This window comes from Cygnus atratus, chromosome 1 (genome assembly GCF_013377495.2).
Source record: "Cygnus atratus isolate AKBS03 ecotype Queensland, Australia chromosome 1, CAtr_DNAZoo_HiC_assembly, whole genome shotgun sequence".
In the NCBI taxonomy this organism is placed as follows: Eukaryota; Metazoa; Chordata; class Aves; order Anseriformes; family Anatidae; genus Cygnus; species Cygnus atratus.
This window is the reverse complement of record NC_066362.1, coordinates 168,442,983-168,460,601: the sequence shown is the minus strand read 5'-3', so window position 1 is coordinate 168,460,601 and position 17,619 is coordinate 168,442,983.

Genomic DNA, 17,619 nt, shown 5'->3' with positions numbered 1-17,619 from the left:
CCGGCAACATAAAGGTGAATTATTTATAGCCCAGCGGGCCCATGACACCTCAGGCCATCAAGGCAGAGATGCAACATACAGATGGGCTCGTGACCGAGGGGTGGACCTGACCATGGACACTATAGCACAGGTTATTCATGATTGTGAAACATGTGCTGCAATTAAGCAAGCCAAATGGTCAAAGCCTCTTTGGTATGGAGGACGATGGCTGAAATACAAATATGGAGGGGCCTGGCAGATTGATTACATCACACTCCCCCAAACCCGCAAAGGCAAGCACCATGTATGGTGGAAGCAACCACCGGATGGCTGGAAACGTATCCTGTGCCCCATGCCACCGCCCGGAACACTATCCTGGGCCTTGAAAAGCAAGTCCTATGGCAACATGGCACCCCAGAAAGAATTGAGTCAGACAATGGGACTCATTTCCGAAACAACCTTATAGACACTTGGGCCAAAGAACATGGTATTGAGTGGGTGTATCACATCCCCTATCATGCACCAGCCTCCGGGAAAGTTGAACGATACAATGGACTGTTAAAGACTACACTGAAAGCAATGGGTGCTGGGACATTCAAAAATTGGGATACACATTTGGCAAAGGCCACCTGGTTAGTCAATACTAGAGGATCTGCCAACCGAGCTGGACCTGCCCAATCAAACCTGTTACGCACTGTAGAAGGGGATAAAGTTCCTGTAGTGCACGTAAGAAACATGCTGGGTAAGACAGTCTGGGCTACTCCTGCCTCAGGAAAAGGCAAACCCGTTCGTGGGATTGCTTTTGCTCAGGGACCTGGATGCACTTGGTGGGTAATGCAAAAGAATGGGGAGGTCCGGTGTGTAACTCGAGGGGACCTAATACTGGGTGAGAATAGCCCATGAGTTGAATTGTAGCATGTTAATTATCATATAATACTGTATGTCATCACTACCATGATTGCTATATAGATGAAAATGGTGATTAATTAGAATGTATTGGAAAGAGTGTAACCTGAGCATGACATAAATGGTATGGAATAAGGGGTGGATATCTGTCCTGGTTTCAGGTAGGACAGAGTTAATTTTCCTCCTAGTACCTGGTAGGGTGCTATGTTTTGGATTAGGATGAGAAGAGCGCTGATAACATGCTGATGTTTTAATTGTTGTAGAGCAGTGCTTACACCAAGCCAAGGACTTTTCAGCTTCTCGCTCTGTCCTGCCAGCGAGCAGGCTAGGGATGCAGCAGGAGCTGGGAGGGGACAGACCCAGGACAGCTGACCCAAAGTGGCCAAAGGGGTATTCCATACCATCTGACGTCATGCTGAACAATATATAGGGGTGGCTAGCCGGGGTGGGGGGCCGGCTGCTCGGGGATAGGCTGGGCATCGGTCAACGGGTGGTGAGCAATTGCATTGTGCATCACTTGTTTCGTACACATTATTATTATTAATACTATTATCATCATCATCATCATTATTATTGTTATTATTAGTTTCCTGTCTTATTAAACTCTCTTTATCTCAACTCACAGGCTTCACTTTCCCGTTTCTCTCCCCCATCCCAGAGAGGGAGGGGGGAGGGTGAGTGAACGGCTGTGTGGTGTTTAGCTGCCAGCCAGGCTAAACCACACCAGTGAACAGATTTTCGGGTTGCAATATGCAATATATTGCTCCATAACTGCATTTCAAGTATCTTTCTCATGAAATGTTCTTTATTCTTCAACATGAAACAATCTGGAGTTCTCCTTCAAAGTAAAAACTGTGAATTTTCAATTGAATTTGATCAAAACTTGATGGTATACTTCCTGTTATACCTGTCAGTTCTGAAGTGCCATGTATATTTATTTATTTATGTTGCTTACAAAATGCAGCAAACCTCCGTTTCCTACTGCCCAAGCCAAAGGCTTTCCCCATCCCTGACTGCCTACTGCTTGTCTCTTTGTCACTTTGATACTTGGATATATTTTTCTAAATGATAAATGAGATCCCATGTTGGCCAAACCAGGTGAAAGATTTTTGTGTTGCTTGCTTGAAGAATTAAAACACTTTCTGGGACCACAAAAGTATGAAATGACATTAAGCTTCTGATTAGCCTTAGTTAAGACAACAGACAAAAGTTATTAACTCAGTTATTCAGTCTTCAAGCAATTCCCAACTAAGGACACGCTAGATGAGAGACTAGAATAGGAAGAAAAACAACTTAGAAATCACTAAAAGGGATGCTGACATATAAAGTAGCCTGACATAAAGTAGCCTTTTCTCAAGGAAGTAACCATGGGCCATCAAGTGCTATAACGAGAGAATCATAGAATCATAGAATCATTTAGGTTGGAAAAGACCTCTAAGATCATCAAGTCCAATCGTTAACCTAGCACTGCCGAGTCTACCACTAGACCATGTCCTTAAGCACTACATTTACATGTCTTTTGAATATCTTCAGGGATGGTAACTCAACTACTTCCCTGGGCATTCTCACAACCCCCTCAGTGCAAAATTTTTTCCTAATATTCAATCTAAACTGCCCCTGGCGCAACTTGTGGCCATTTCCTCTTGTCCTAGAAGGTCCTGCTTAGTATGGTAGGCTGATATAGTATTAGAAAAATGGTGAGATCTATTAAGACAATGTTATTTTTCAGCATATCTGTGCCACACAATTTTTATATATAAATAATACATATATAATGCAAATATTATATATATATTAAAATATGAATAATAGATTTACATTATATATATTATATATATAATTTGATCACTGGTGAACTGTGGCTCAGGTATCACTCTCCCTCTTTGCTTCTCCTTTCCCACCCCTCATTTTCACCTGTTCAGAGTAGGTGTTAACTCTGTCCTTTTATTTAGGATCTGACCACAGCCACAAGAAGGATAAGAAATTATTTTTCTAACTTGTTTTCCAGGTGGATATGACTGTTAGAGAACAGCAGCAATGATCTGGAGAATGCTGGAGTAAGTCTATGGCAAAAGGTTCCCTGGTTCAAAGCAAATGAACTCTAGAATCGAATATCATCCAGACAAAGAAGCAGTCAGATAAAGGCAGATGCAGATGTCTTTATCTTGAAGAATGACTGTAGAAACAAACATTATCCAACATTAGAGAGTGGTCAAAACAGAGAGAAACTGGAAGAGGGACTGAGACAGGTTTTTAAATAAGTGTTAAGTTGATAATGAACTGTTCAGAAACAAACACTTTTTATATAGTTTTCATGTTTCTTATTACTCTCTTTTATTCCTTCTCAGTTAATTAATTGTGGAGAAAAAAATGTTAGATGATAACAGAGTGTAACTGTCATTAAGATTTAGACTGTACTGGAGTGTACAAGGTCAGATCAATAGTTTTACTTCTTCCAACTGTAGTATGATATTTGAAAAACTAACTGAAAAAAAACAGTCTGTATATATATATACATACATAGAGAGGGAGAGAGAGAAAAAAAATCACCTTGGATACAAAGTACCCTTCAAAACATCATTCTTTACAGGGACATAAGGACAGAGCTGTTTTGAAATGACAATGTGAGCTCAGAGGCCTAACCTGCATATATATAGTCAATAAATCAATCCCTCTTATTCTAGCCTCTGACTATTAAATTAATATCTTTGTTGATTATCTCCTGCCATTAATTCTTTAGTCTTCCTTTGACCATGTTTTCTTTAGGGAGGGGGAGGTCACAGCTGCAAATAATTTATTTTAATTGATTACAAAAAATCTATCTGAGTAATATTACTATCGTTTTTCAATTCTTTTGCCAGCTGAACTGTATCCTGAACAGGCATGCCATACTTTGCTTTTGTTGTCTTTGTTTGTGTTGTCTTAAGTTTCTAATGCTTAAGAAATAAACTCCTGCCAACTGGTATCAGAACCATACCTTCCTTTCTAACACTTCTTTATATATTGCCTTCCAAATTCTCGTTGCAACCATGTAAACGAAATAAAGGCTGTTAGATAAATAGAAAATCTCACTGCAAACGCTTGAGTATCTTCTTAATAGAATATACAGGTGAAGAGTCTTAAACATACTATACAATTTTATTTTAGATAAGTGCTGTAAAGCAAAGAACATAGAGACCATAATGGCCCAGTGTGAACAGTTTTCATTTACATATTTTAAACACACTATCATTCAGAAAGGAAAGTCTTTATCCCAAGTTTCTTTGGGTATTGCAACATGAAATCAGGAAATAAAATCTATGTATCCTGAAAAATTAGACTCAGTCATGCTGTTTATTCATGAATCCATGTTAAAATCAAAGTATACTCATATGCTTAAGAATCATGCAAAAATCTTTGGAAAGGTTTTTTTTTTTTCTTTTTTATTATTTTTTTTCCAGAAGTTTGGAAAGAAACTGTCCATAGTTGCCATATCTCATAGGGAATCACAGCATAGACCTCATGCCCAAGAACAGATGGAGGGTTTGCTTCTGTGCAGGAGAAGGACTACTAATGTAGTCCTTTAACAAGCCGTGAAGCCATGTGCTGCAGCATGATAAAGTTTCACCCACACAGAAATGCAGAATTGCTGAGGAAGAAATTCTGCAGAGACTTTTAGGTGATAATGAATTGGAGAATTCCCCTTTGTCCTCCAAATTAACCCCACTGCTTCATTATTAAAGGAAGGGAAAATTTCACTTGTTTCTATACTTACTCTTGATCTCCATCTGAAAGTCTGAACAGACTTACAAACAGACTTTGATAACAAAACACAAGACATTTATATGAAAGTATAACAGCTCATTATCTGTGCCTTCATGAGGTATCTCGCTGCTGGCCCAGATGGAGCTGATGGCTAAATATAAACAACCTCGGAGTATTAATTAATAAAGTACAAAGCATGCGTTTTAAAAGGATATGTCATGCACATCTAATCCAGTTTTCCTTACAATTTAAGTTGTTGTCTGGTTGAGTATATGTAATTCAATACAATGTCACCTGGCATAGATCTGACCACAACAATTTAAAATTCAGTAAATTATATACATTATGTCAATTTCTTTAATAAAAATTAAAAGGAGAAACTAATATTACCCAATAACACAAATGCTTTAATTTGACCTTCCTCCTCTCCCTTCATCTGGGAAAGTTACCTTTTCTCTAGCCTTACCTAGATAGACTATTTACTTCCCAAAACTGTCTGCCTTTGAGCTCCAGTCAGTCCAGCACTGACTGATATAAGTGAGGAGGGCTGTTTAAAGGTAGAGCAGAAGAAGCTTTCACAGAGACAGGGGGCGTAATGATTTCTTACACAGTATCTTGGGCAAAATTACTGACTAGGCTCAACTGATGAAGGCAAAACTACATCTTCTGCCATAACTCTTAACTATGACCATGATTATTTGTAACAGAGACAACAATCAAGCTAACCTTTGAAGATAACACTTCAGTATACTTTGAGCATTTTGTGTTGTTTGATCATATTCTTTGAGAACAACTACAACAGATAGTAAGAGAACTCATCTTCTTGATTTTTCACATAGAAAGACCCATCCAGTTTGCATGTAAGAAGATAATTTAGCATCCTTTTAAATTTTTCATATATTTCTTCCTCACTTCTTTAAAACCTGCCATCAACTTACAAAGAATTCTATTTCATATTTGCTGTGGCCTAAGCTATCATAACCTAGCCTCCTCAATGATAGTTTTGTACAGCTGTTATTTTATACACAGAATGTGTAAAACTCCTTTGCCATCTTAAATAGATCAGAACTTTTAATAATTTTAATGAGATTGTTCTGTTTTTTTATTTATTTATTTTATTTTTGCTATATGCAGACTTCCATTGCACTTATTGGTACAGAGAGATTTGCAGAATCTGAAACACTATTAAGACTTTTTCAATAAATGCATTTTATTGCAGTTTCAAGACAAAATCAATGCACTTTAAGAGTATCCTGTTGCTCTCTTGGAACAAGAAATCCAGCAGAGAAAAGATATTCAAATGCTCTATGGCAACTATTGACATAGACTAGGCTATATGCCCAAATTTGAAACAGCCAGGTGTCCATTCCTGGCTATCTTTGACATAACCAAATATCAGAGGCAAATACTGATATTCTCAGAGTGCCATCCTCATTTCTGACGCAGCCAGAGCTTCAACCTCATCTCTGACAGAGCCAGTGTTCCATAGCAACAGTTTGACACAGCCAAATCTCTGTTCCAATCTTTGACATTACCACGGGTTCATCAACATCTCTTACATTTCTGGCAGCTACTGCAATAGACAGAGTTCTGGCTTCTTCTTCAACACTATTCCATTGTCCTTCATAAAAAGACTGTGTTCATAATAGTGATAAGGCCAGGACTTCATATTTTTATTTGACATTGCCGAAATTCTATCCATACAGTCAGTATGGTAAAAGTTTTATTCTCATCCTTGGTATTACCAGAGCTACATGGCAACATCTGATATACACAGATATATGTGTAGAAATACATCCTTGATCCTGAAACATCAAAAGTTTATCCTCATCTCCCATTTTTCTATGGTAAATGCAAATACAGCCAGAGAGCCATCCACTTCAATGGCATACCCTTGATGACAGCTCCATCTGTGAAGAGCAGGCTTCATGGAAGAATCTCTTACTTACTGAGGGATCCAGTTTGGATCATATATTTTTGAAGAGTCATAAATATAAAGATAAAATAGTTGTGCTTGCTTTAAAAATCTTTAGAGAATACACTTGTTTTGTCTTGACATTTTTTGGTTCAGAAACTGAAGTATTCTGACCGCATACATAAAGAATATATATATATATATACATAAAGAATATATATATATATTTAATATCACATATTCAAGACCACATCACATGACCATTATGTAGCAAGGGCCTTATGAAGTTCCCAGGTAGGACAAGAGCTTTTTTTTTTTTTTTTTTCTTTCAAATCCGATATGTGGAAATATTCATGTGGATACTGGATTCTGCTAAGTTGCACATCTCTGGGTTGGAGTTCATTCTAGTGTGCTTGATCCTCCATGATTGTGTGCGCTAGAGGCAGTTAATCAGACAGATGAAGCTGCATGATAATATGTGCTGCATGATAACTGTGTTTGAGTTGCTGAAAAAAAGGGAGGTGCATAGTCATCATGGTGGAGGAGCTCAAGCCTAGTCTTTTATTACATCATTTAACTCTCTTTATAGTCAATGAGAGCTAACAGGTTTTCTTTAGTATGAGGAAAGTACCTTCTACCTATTCTATGAACATTTTTCCTCATCTGAACAGTTTATAATAATGTTCAGTAGATACTTTTATGCTTTTCCTTAAGTCTCCTGAAGGGTCTGTTGCAAAATGACTGGATTCTTACCTTGCAATTTGCAGCTGCCAGCAACTGGTTTGGCACTGAAAACTGGAAATGGGAATACCAAACATCTCTTCTGTGTGCTTGATACTTCACTGCCAACATTCAGACAGCATGTTATAAGTGTGAGAATAACTGAATGACAGCAAAGTTAGTGCATTATTCATGCTTCTTTCCTTCACTCTGTATATTTTTTCTTTCTGCCGAGTATTTCCTGAAAGGAATATATGTGATATTTAATATTTAACCATAGTGTCAACTTTTTACTGAAATAATGTAGTGGATAAGCAAGAAGAATCAATGTTTAACTAGAACATGGTAAAAATAGGAGGAGGTGAACACATGCCTGGTGAGGTAAAATGCAGAGTACCATATATAAGCAGAATACAGGATGGATGATATAAGGGTAGAAGGAAAACAGATAGGAAGAAGGCCAAAGTAAGAGCAAAACTGGAAAAAAAATACAAATGGTGGGAAAGGTAACAGAGTGATAAGGTGACAGAAACATTGAGGGTAAAAGCAACAGGACCTGCTGATGGGGGGAAAAATTGTTATTCCATACAGACCTGAAGCTAAAAGTCCTAACTCTTAATTGTAGATACTTAGTAAATAGTTTTGGAACCCACTTGCAAAACTGTTTAAGCAGCAGAATGTGTATTAAGACCCAGAAGCCAGAAAGTATTTCTTGGTCTCACAGTTTAAACATAATTAACATTTTTTTTTTGTTCAAGTGGTAGAAGTCTATGCCATGGAGTTAGACAAACTACCCCTTTCCAGTGATCAAACTAGCAGCAATTCAGTCCTATCTGGCTTCCCCACACCCTTCTTTGCATTCAAAATAACATGTTCAAAATATATAATGTTACATTCCCAAACTGAGAACTAAAAAAATAAAATAAAATAAACAAACAAACAAAATCACATCAGGTGTTTAGTGAAAAAAAACAGTGTCTAAGAAAGTGTCTACATGTGAACTACATCTATAAGATCCTACTATGTCCAACAGAAGTCTAGTCAATACAATTGTTGGAAGTCTAGAGGTAGTCTAGGCATCACACAGGGGTGCCTGCTCTAGGGTAAACTGAATAGTTCTCCAAACTCCATTGAATGTTTTGACTACTTCTCCAGGAACAAAAAAATTGTCGCATCACATAAGTCCAGGTCCAGGTCACATACAGATACCTAAATATAGGTCAGCTAGGTCCTATACCACGTAGTAGATTGCATAATATTTTTGGAAGGATATCTTAATACATCCTCTTTATACATCTTAATACATCACACTTAATACAGACGTCCTAAGGGCATTTATCAGTGATGTGTACTGAGGAAGACTTCTTAGTAGGACAGAAACTATTTTATAACCTGGAACAAATAATTGATTTTTAACAGTAGGCATAGAAATACTGGGCAACTCATTTTTATCCATGGTCCTTAGCTTCTATCTACTGTGGTTAATTTAACATGCTAGGCCAGATTTTCATCTCCAACTTAAATCTGCCAACCCAATCACATCAACGCTTCAGATAAACCAATATTTTTAGAATTGACTTCTTCAAACCTTAGGCTTAGAAAAATCCATGATACTTATCAAGGTTGGAACTAAGGCAAAGTTTCTATGGCACCCCCACTGTTTATTATCACCACTCTAAATCCTGAATATGTTGACGCCCAACTCACGAGCAGTAAACACTTGACACAGAATATTTCATTTTCAAATAACAATTTTCACATAGAAGATGAAAAAAAGGATTTCAATAAAAAATAAATCCTTGATAGTAAAAACCTATCTCAAGTTGGCCATTTTGAGTAGTTTCTAAAATCTGCTTTGCTTGAAAAAAAAAAAAAAAAAAAAAGAAAAGAAAAAAAGAAATAACATAAAACCATAAAGTTTTATACTTAAGAATTCCTAAGGCAGTGATTAAGAGTGATAGGGCTAAAAATACTTGTGAGAAAAGTTTACTGTTTTATTTGCATGTCAACTAAAATATCTTGAAATATTTGTGCAAGGTTTAATGTTCAAATATATAGAATGATATATTAAATAAAGATTTGCATAATTATGCTTTTTTATTATTATTATTTGTCATTGTTTTGTTTTCTTTCACCAGCTCTGGATTTTTTCAGGTTGATTTTGGGGATTTGGGGGGTCTTTTTGTTGTTGTTTTTAAAACCTAGAAGATCATTGTAGCTGTCCCAATAACATGTTACCATGTGAAAAGAGACATTAAATTTATATTTAAAAAATTATCTTTTAATTATACATGAGGCTTTTGCCACAGCTTCTACCAAATATACCTTTATTAGCATGTACATAGGGTAGTGGTCAATTTCCAGAAAATTTTATTCAATAATATATCTGGAACATTAAATAAATACTTTTTCACTTCAGAGTGGAATGATTTGCAATTTGGTATGTGTAGGGGAATTATTCTCCAGTGTTCCATATTTACTTTGTTTAATTTTAATGTAAATTAATTTTAATGTTATTGTTCTTTCCTAAAATTTTGATTTTGTTGTTTCCCTTATATGTATCTTCAGAAAATATTTTTGAGATGTTTATAGTATGTTAGAATAGACATCCACACTTCAGTTAGTAACTCCCTTAGACTCAATAGAGAGATACAGGCTTATATAGAATACAGTTTAGTTTACCCTAAAATGGGGATAAAACTTACCCTAACACATGTATTCTGCACTGAGCAGAAAGAGAGCTTTGACTTTGATGGCAACTTCTCCACTGCAGAAAACCATACGGAATAAGAAACACTTTATCCTGTTCCCACATATCCTTTCTTTTTATGATTTGTTGAAACATAATGCAGATGAGGGAGGACTATATATTCACCTATTACTCATAGGGTGATTGAGAAGGTGCAATTAAAAGTTTCTTTTGCAACAGCAGGAAGGTACAATGACAATAGGGAGTAAAAACACCTATTAATAAAATTGCTACTTATAATGAAACCTCTTAATGAAACTGCTAATATTGCAGTTAGCTGAGTTCTGAGTGAATATTTCAACTAGCCTGACATTATTGTGCTCAGCATTGGCTATTGTGCTCAGTGTCACAAATTTCCTACTTGCAGATTTGCAACACAAGCCAGTGAAAGCTTTTTTTGGCTTATATACATGAAAAGTAGGTGTGAATTTTAAGGAATGTTTCAGCAGTTGATTGCAGAGGAGAGACTTTTAGTTTCTTTCTGAACATGTGGCTCCCTGTAGAGTTAATAAAAAGAAATAGGGAAATTTATGTTATGATTCAGTTTCCTTCAAGATTTCCACTTCAGGAGGAGAAAAATTATACTTTAGAAGTGTCTTCTCTGACTGTAAAAGGAGCCTGTAATGATTAGATCAATTTTAGTCATCTGATTTTTAAATATCTAAATTATCTTATTTTTCTTATTTAAGATTGGTTTATCCCAATCTTAATTTTGTATTTACTGAAAGCTAAGACTATCATCATCTGTCATGTCTAGTTCCTTTTTGTTAACACACTTGTTCTATCCCATTCATCCAAAGGAAATGGTGAAAAGGAAAAAGAAAACTATCAACCTGCACACATTACATTAAATGGTAATCCTACATTTAAAGGTCTTAACCTCCTTACATTGGTGAACATTTTACACATACTTGTTACATGTTATGAGTATAGTTGGAAGTGCAATAATGGATAGCCAGAGTATGAATACTATGGACAGACAGGCCACTGACCAGTATATTCTAGCTGTTTTTCACCATTCTGGGTAGAAAAGACTAGCAAAATCTGCAGGAATTACTCTCTTCTTAAAGGTTTTGAGATTGTCTAGTCCAAAGCTAAATTTTTGACATTGTTTTGACGTTACTTTTAAATTAATATATATATATATTTATAACTAACAGTACACATAGTTTTACAATTATTAATCTATCCACTTCAATTATTAGTTTTCTCAACTGAAGTTTCCTTTTTTTTTTAACCTACATAAGAATATACCTTATAAAGTCACCAACAGTGTATTTTTAATTAGAAGTTGCTAAATAAAAGTATCAAGATTTTTTCTTTTTTTAGTATAGCTACTCATACGTCTCCTTTGCTCATGTCATTAAAAAAATATATATATAATGAAAAAAAAAATGTTGGTTTGCTTGTTCTGTCTCAGGAGTGCATCTAAAAACATGTGAGGGGAAACAAGAATAATTGTTTTTTTTTGCCACCACAGTAGTTGCATGAAGAGTTCAGCATGCTATGCTAATACTTTTTATTAGCTGCAAAGCTGCAGTAGTTTTAAAATGTCAGCTGGTAACTCTAAGAAAAAAAAAAAAAAAGCTAGAATTAACATTTTGTATTTTTAAGGGGTAATAAATCACTCACTGAAGACTCATGACTTATACATATTCCTTCATTTTCTTAGTTTTCAGACACATATGAGAATTCATAAAATGTTCTTGAATTGTCTGGAGGACTTCAAGACACCTCCCTTGATCACAAAGCCTTTCTTTTTCTTAGCCTGTTTCTTGGATACACTAGTAGGAAGTGGACAGAACCTTTTACCAAAGCTTAATAAAAATGTATAACAGCTTCTAAGCATTGTAAATATCAGCAATGAGGAAAAGAGCAGGGAATTTAGAAGAACTGAAGAAAGGAGAATGACAGATGTACAAATAAATAAAATAGAGTACCCTCAGTTTACTCTTTGGTGTTCAGCATTTTTTTTCAAGTGAAATTTCTGTTATGTTTCAATGCATTTTAAAAATCTTTCAAGAAAGTAGGTGGTGCAGAGGAAGATTGGGTAGAGCATATGCTAGGGATTAGGTCAGCTAGAGCTGCTTTCATATACATTTCTAAGTCAGTTTATGGCTTCCCTACAGAAGTTTTTACGGAAATTTTCTTGCTTTCCTTTTGCTTTTTAATTTGCTAAAGACAAAAATTAGCATTATATCCTGGTCAACTTGAATGTCGTAATATATTGTTTACTACTTGATGCTAAAAGAATCCCTTCATCTCTTGGGAAGGAAAAGGAAAAGAAAATTTAATAATCTTCTAAATGCATGGCAAGTATGAAGAATTATATCTACTCTGAAGACGGAAATTGTCCACTGGCTGACACATAAGCAGATAAAGCATGTAGACTCTTACATCTCCCTCCATATTGTAAAATTCAGTTCCCTATTTTATTTTTTCTTTCTTATCTGTGTGGGTGTTCATATACTTTAGAGTAGGCAATTTATCTCATAAAACCACAGTTTTCAGATTGAAATGATGCAGTACTTGATGCTTTTATGGACCTCTTTTCTTACCCCTCCTTCCCATCCCGTCCAACCCCCCCCGCCTTCTTTTTCTTTGAGTCTTAATCCTATACAAATTTTTCACCTAGATTACCTCTTTACAAATAATTTCATTGTTATGTATGTTTCTATGATAAAGTAGCCCAGCATGTATTTACAGTATGCATGTAAAGCTCCCCTTTAACCAATGTAGATTTAAGCAGTTTGTGTTTTCCACTGCTCACAATGTTAAAAAAAAAATAGTATTCATGTAGGATCTTCTTCCACTCACACTCCAGTGCACTCACACTTCAGTGATTTTGCATCAATTTCTGTTGTTTTCAAGCAGTTTATGAAAGTCAAAACTGGCCCCAAAGAGACCCTACATAATTGTATGTAAACAGTTTTTAAATCCTAGTAAAATTTATGATTTGTTTTGTCTATTAAAAATATATATATTCAAGGATTTGAACAGAAAATTTAACAGCAAGCTGACTAAAGGTTATTTATTTATTTTGGCATTTACTTTTAAAATATGAAGTGTCTCATTTTAAGACCCATTCAATTATTCACGCTTTGAGCTTATCTAGCACACCTGCTTGTTACTGTGCAAAGACACATACAGTTGGTTTGTCCTTGGCCCGTCTGTTTTCTCTATGTAAGGAGATTTCAAGCTATTTTCCTTCTTTCCCATGTGGGTGCTAACAACACTAGGATAGAAAGCATTTTGCACCAGTGACTACTGTTGGGTGATCTCGTTCCCTTACATTAAAGCTGTTCCATTTTCACAACATATTAAACATTCACTGGGCTAGAAATGGACCACAACTGCTCAACCTGTTGGCTGGGGTACTCATCTACATGCTCCAGTGAACACTTCAAATGAAAAATACCAACTACACTCAGTGCAGAGGCATCAACTGCCAGGTTTACCAATTTATAGTTGAGCATACAAATCTTTTGGATACCAAGTCATGTTCCTTCTGGCTCAGTGGAACTTGATTATTAAATGAAAAAAATGGAACAATTCCCCCATAAAATTCTGAGAATTCATCTAACCCACATTATTGACTAACCTGCAGCTAAGGGATCTTTTAAAATAAAAATAAAAATTAAAAAAAAAAAAAGTAGGGTGTCTTTTTAATTCATTGACACTCTAGTTAGGAGTCTTCTTTCTTAATAGGAAAAAATCAGATCCCTCCAGCACATAATAAAGCTGAAAAACCTGGTAAGCGAAGAATAAAAATCCATGCTTCTTACTGTAAAAATAAAAAACATTAGATAACATTTTATGCATATAGTTATTTTTTTGTAACTCACAACTTTAGGTACCTAATTTTCCTGAAGCAGTTTCAGTATCATCTTCTAATGTCATGAATTTTAGTAGACATGTAGACATTAAATGGCAAAACTCATTTTTGAAGATCCAGTCATTTCTATACTTACAGACATTTTACAAGTCTAATTTTCCTTTTTCTAAACAACTTGTGTCTCTCATTTATTAAAAGTGGAAGTGATAGTCACAATCCAACACTGACATAACAGTAAACTGCATTTTTGGCTGTGGGAACAAATGGCTTTATATTTATGATGTTGTGTATGACACATTTCTGCTCTTTGAAAAACAATAAGATTTATTAGATCATTTTTCCTCTGCTGACATTGCTTTATATGTGTTTAAAATACAGATAACAAAAACTATGAATACCAGTACATAGCAAAATTTGATAAATAAAACAAAAGCTCCACCAAGAGTATGACTGCAGTAGTATAAAAATTCAAATGGGTCCCATAACAACATCAGATTGATAAAAGTTCATTAACGGTTTGTCATACTATACTAAGTCATAGACCAACTGACAACAATATAGGTAAGAGAAACAGATGTGAAGTGCAACAAACACTGAAGTTCAGTATGATAGCACTTTTTGAAACAAGTGAGATAGCAAATAAGATATAGAATAATGAATATAAACCAGCACCAAACAACAATTCAGAACAAAGGTACAACCACAGAATGACCTGAAAAGCTTCCTATTATGTTGACCAGATTTATAAATCAAATACAGTTATGCAGTACCAAAATACCATAGATGGTAAATCGCTTACAGAATGAGATCCACAGATAAGGTGGTCCATGGTTTGTCACACTGGAAGAAATAGCCTCTGTGATGAATGCGAAGGTAAACTTTAAGTATTGTCTTATCTGCATTCATCAGTTTCATTAATACATGAGACAGAAAATACCACCCAAAATGAAAGAAGACAAGAAATAAAATGGAGTTTTTGATGAAAAACATTTTGACTGACTTTTGATTCATAATTTTTCTAATCATTCAAGCCAAGGCAACATATATATTCTGTGGTCTTATTGTCCCACACAGAAAACAGAACATATCATCTTTATATCTTATATTAATTTATCACAGGGAAAAAATCACCATACCATAGTAGTATATATTACAGGAAATAGAGCAATATCATCCATGTAGGTTTAAATGTAAATAGCAGTACTCTTCCCTTGAAGTGCAGCAAGGATCAACCAAAACACACACAAAACCTACATGGGAGATTTTAATACACAATGTATGACAACAATTTGGAGGCAGGTATTGTAATCTATTCCATCACAAATGTGTATAAGTTCTAGTTCCTGGTATGTTCCAAGAAGTGTATCTGTCAGCTAATAATGCAAGATTCTGGGAAGAATGATAAAAGGAAAAAATAAAAATAAAATAAAAATAAAAATAAAAATAGTGGAGCAAAGCTTCTACATTACAAGCATATTTTTTTCTGGTGGCCCAGAAAAAGAAGACAAACAAGGAAAAGAAACAATACAACAAAACAAACTAAATTGGTCCACTATAGTTAGAATGTGAAAAATGGGAGGTATTCTTTCCAGAAATGCTATGGTAGTTTTATTGGGCTCTTCAGTATAATCTCTGCACTTGCAGAGGAACCACAGAGATGTAAGAAAAGGGGAAGAAAAGAAAAACCCTCCTCTTTTTCCCATAATGTATCTGCAAAAATGCAAAATAGCTTATACACTGACTGAAAGTTGGGAAAATATTCATGGTGCCTTTATTACTCTAGGATTTATTGACTTTTAAACTCTCCTACAAAACTAAAATAATAATAATAATGAAAATAAAAAGATTACATTGCACATAAAATTTTCAGACATTTTCTTTTTTCTGAAGAGAGGCCTCTCTGCTGTAATCAAGAGGAAATATTAAGCAATACCACAGAAAGCAAGGCTGTCACTTAAAGTGATGCATTAACTACCTACTTAGCTATATTAACTGGAATCTAATGGTGACCAAATAGCTGAATATGAGCTGACACACTACCTGGTAAAGAAACCAAGTTGTATATGTTGTTAACTGATTAGTCATGGAGCAGATTATCTTGAGTGTCATCACGCGGCACGTGCAGGGCAACCAGGCGATCAGGCCCAGTCAGCATGGGTTTATGAAAGGCAGGTCCTGCTTGACGAACCCCATCCCCTTCCATGACAAAGTGACACACTTGGTGGCTGAGGGAAAGGCTGTGGATGTGGTCTACCTTGATTTCAGTAAGGCTTTTGACACCGTTTCCCACAGCATTCTCCTCAAGAAACTGGCTGCTCTTGGCTTCAACTGGCGTATGATTCATTGGTTTAGAAACTGGCTGGAGAGCCGGGCCCAAAGAGTTGTGGTGAATGGAGTCAAATCCAGTTGGAGGCCGGTCACTAGTGGAGTCCCCCAGGGCTCAGTACTGGGGCCAGTCCTCTTTAATATATTTATCGATGATCTGGATGAGGGGATCGAGTGTGCCCTCAGTAAGTTTGCAGACGACGCCAAGTTAGGTGCATGTGTCAATCTGCTTGAGGGTAGGAAGGCTCTGCAGGAGGATCTGGATAGGCTGGACCGATGGGCTGAGGTCAACTGTATGAAGTTCAACAAGGCCAAGTGCTGGGTCCTGCACTTGGGGAACAACAACCCCAAGCAGAGCTACAGAGCTTACAGAAGAAAGGTCTTTGACATAGTCCTATCAAGAAGTGAGGCAGCATGTGAAAGAGGAGTCTTATCACTGCTTGTCTTTTTATTAAGAAATAAAGATACATTTTTTTCTTCCCCCTTATTTTATCAGGAACCTAGTAGGAATGGCCTATGCCAGGCAGGCTGGGTGGGATTCACTTCAAACAAACATCTGCACTCTTCCTGTGAAAATAAAATAGGAATTGTATAAAATAAGTATAATGCAGCTGCTCTGTTTAAGCCAGCTACTTATGATGAGATGAACTGTATCCTAGAACAGTTTATTTCTCTCCAACAAGTTGAGAAAGTCTAACTCAGATGTACACTTCTACAATTTAAATATGTCAATAGGCAAATAAATCACCCATGCAATGCACATTTTCCAAGGAGTTATGGATTCATTTTCTACCAGGCACAATTTCCACCTATTTCTTTTTTTTTTTTTTTTCTCTCTTTTTTTTTTTTTCCTTTTTCTCTTTTTTTTCAAAATGCATAGTTCAAGTCCCCACTTCTTCCACTTTCTGCAATCAGACCATTTGGGAATAAATTCCATGTCACTCAAGCTAATGGAATACAGACATCTACAGTCCTAAGAATTCTGAAATACCCTATAACTACTTCAAGCAGAAGATGACATAGTATGCATCTTGTAGTCAGGTATTGTGTACACTGAAGAAGAGCAGAGGTTCTGAAAATATACTTTCCTACAAACCTGCTGACAAAATTAGCTCTTGATAAACCAGCAAAGGATTAGGCTGCTGTTTGTAAGACACATGCTATGTCACAGAAATTGGAACAAGTGCTGCAAAGTAATTGTACTTAAATTTGCAAATATCAGACTGCAATCATTTTGAAGTTTTGCAGTCTAAAGGGCTGTTGGAACTCAGCTGCCAAATTTGCAAAACATCTAGATAACAGGGGCCTCTCGGACCCCGGGAAGTGGATCAAACCAACCTTGTGGTTTGGACTGAGACCAAGGGTTCAAAGAGCATGCGTAAGAAGAAAAGGTTAAAAAGTTCAACTCTGATGAAGACATCTTACTTCATCCCAACGACCACCCGG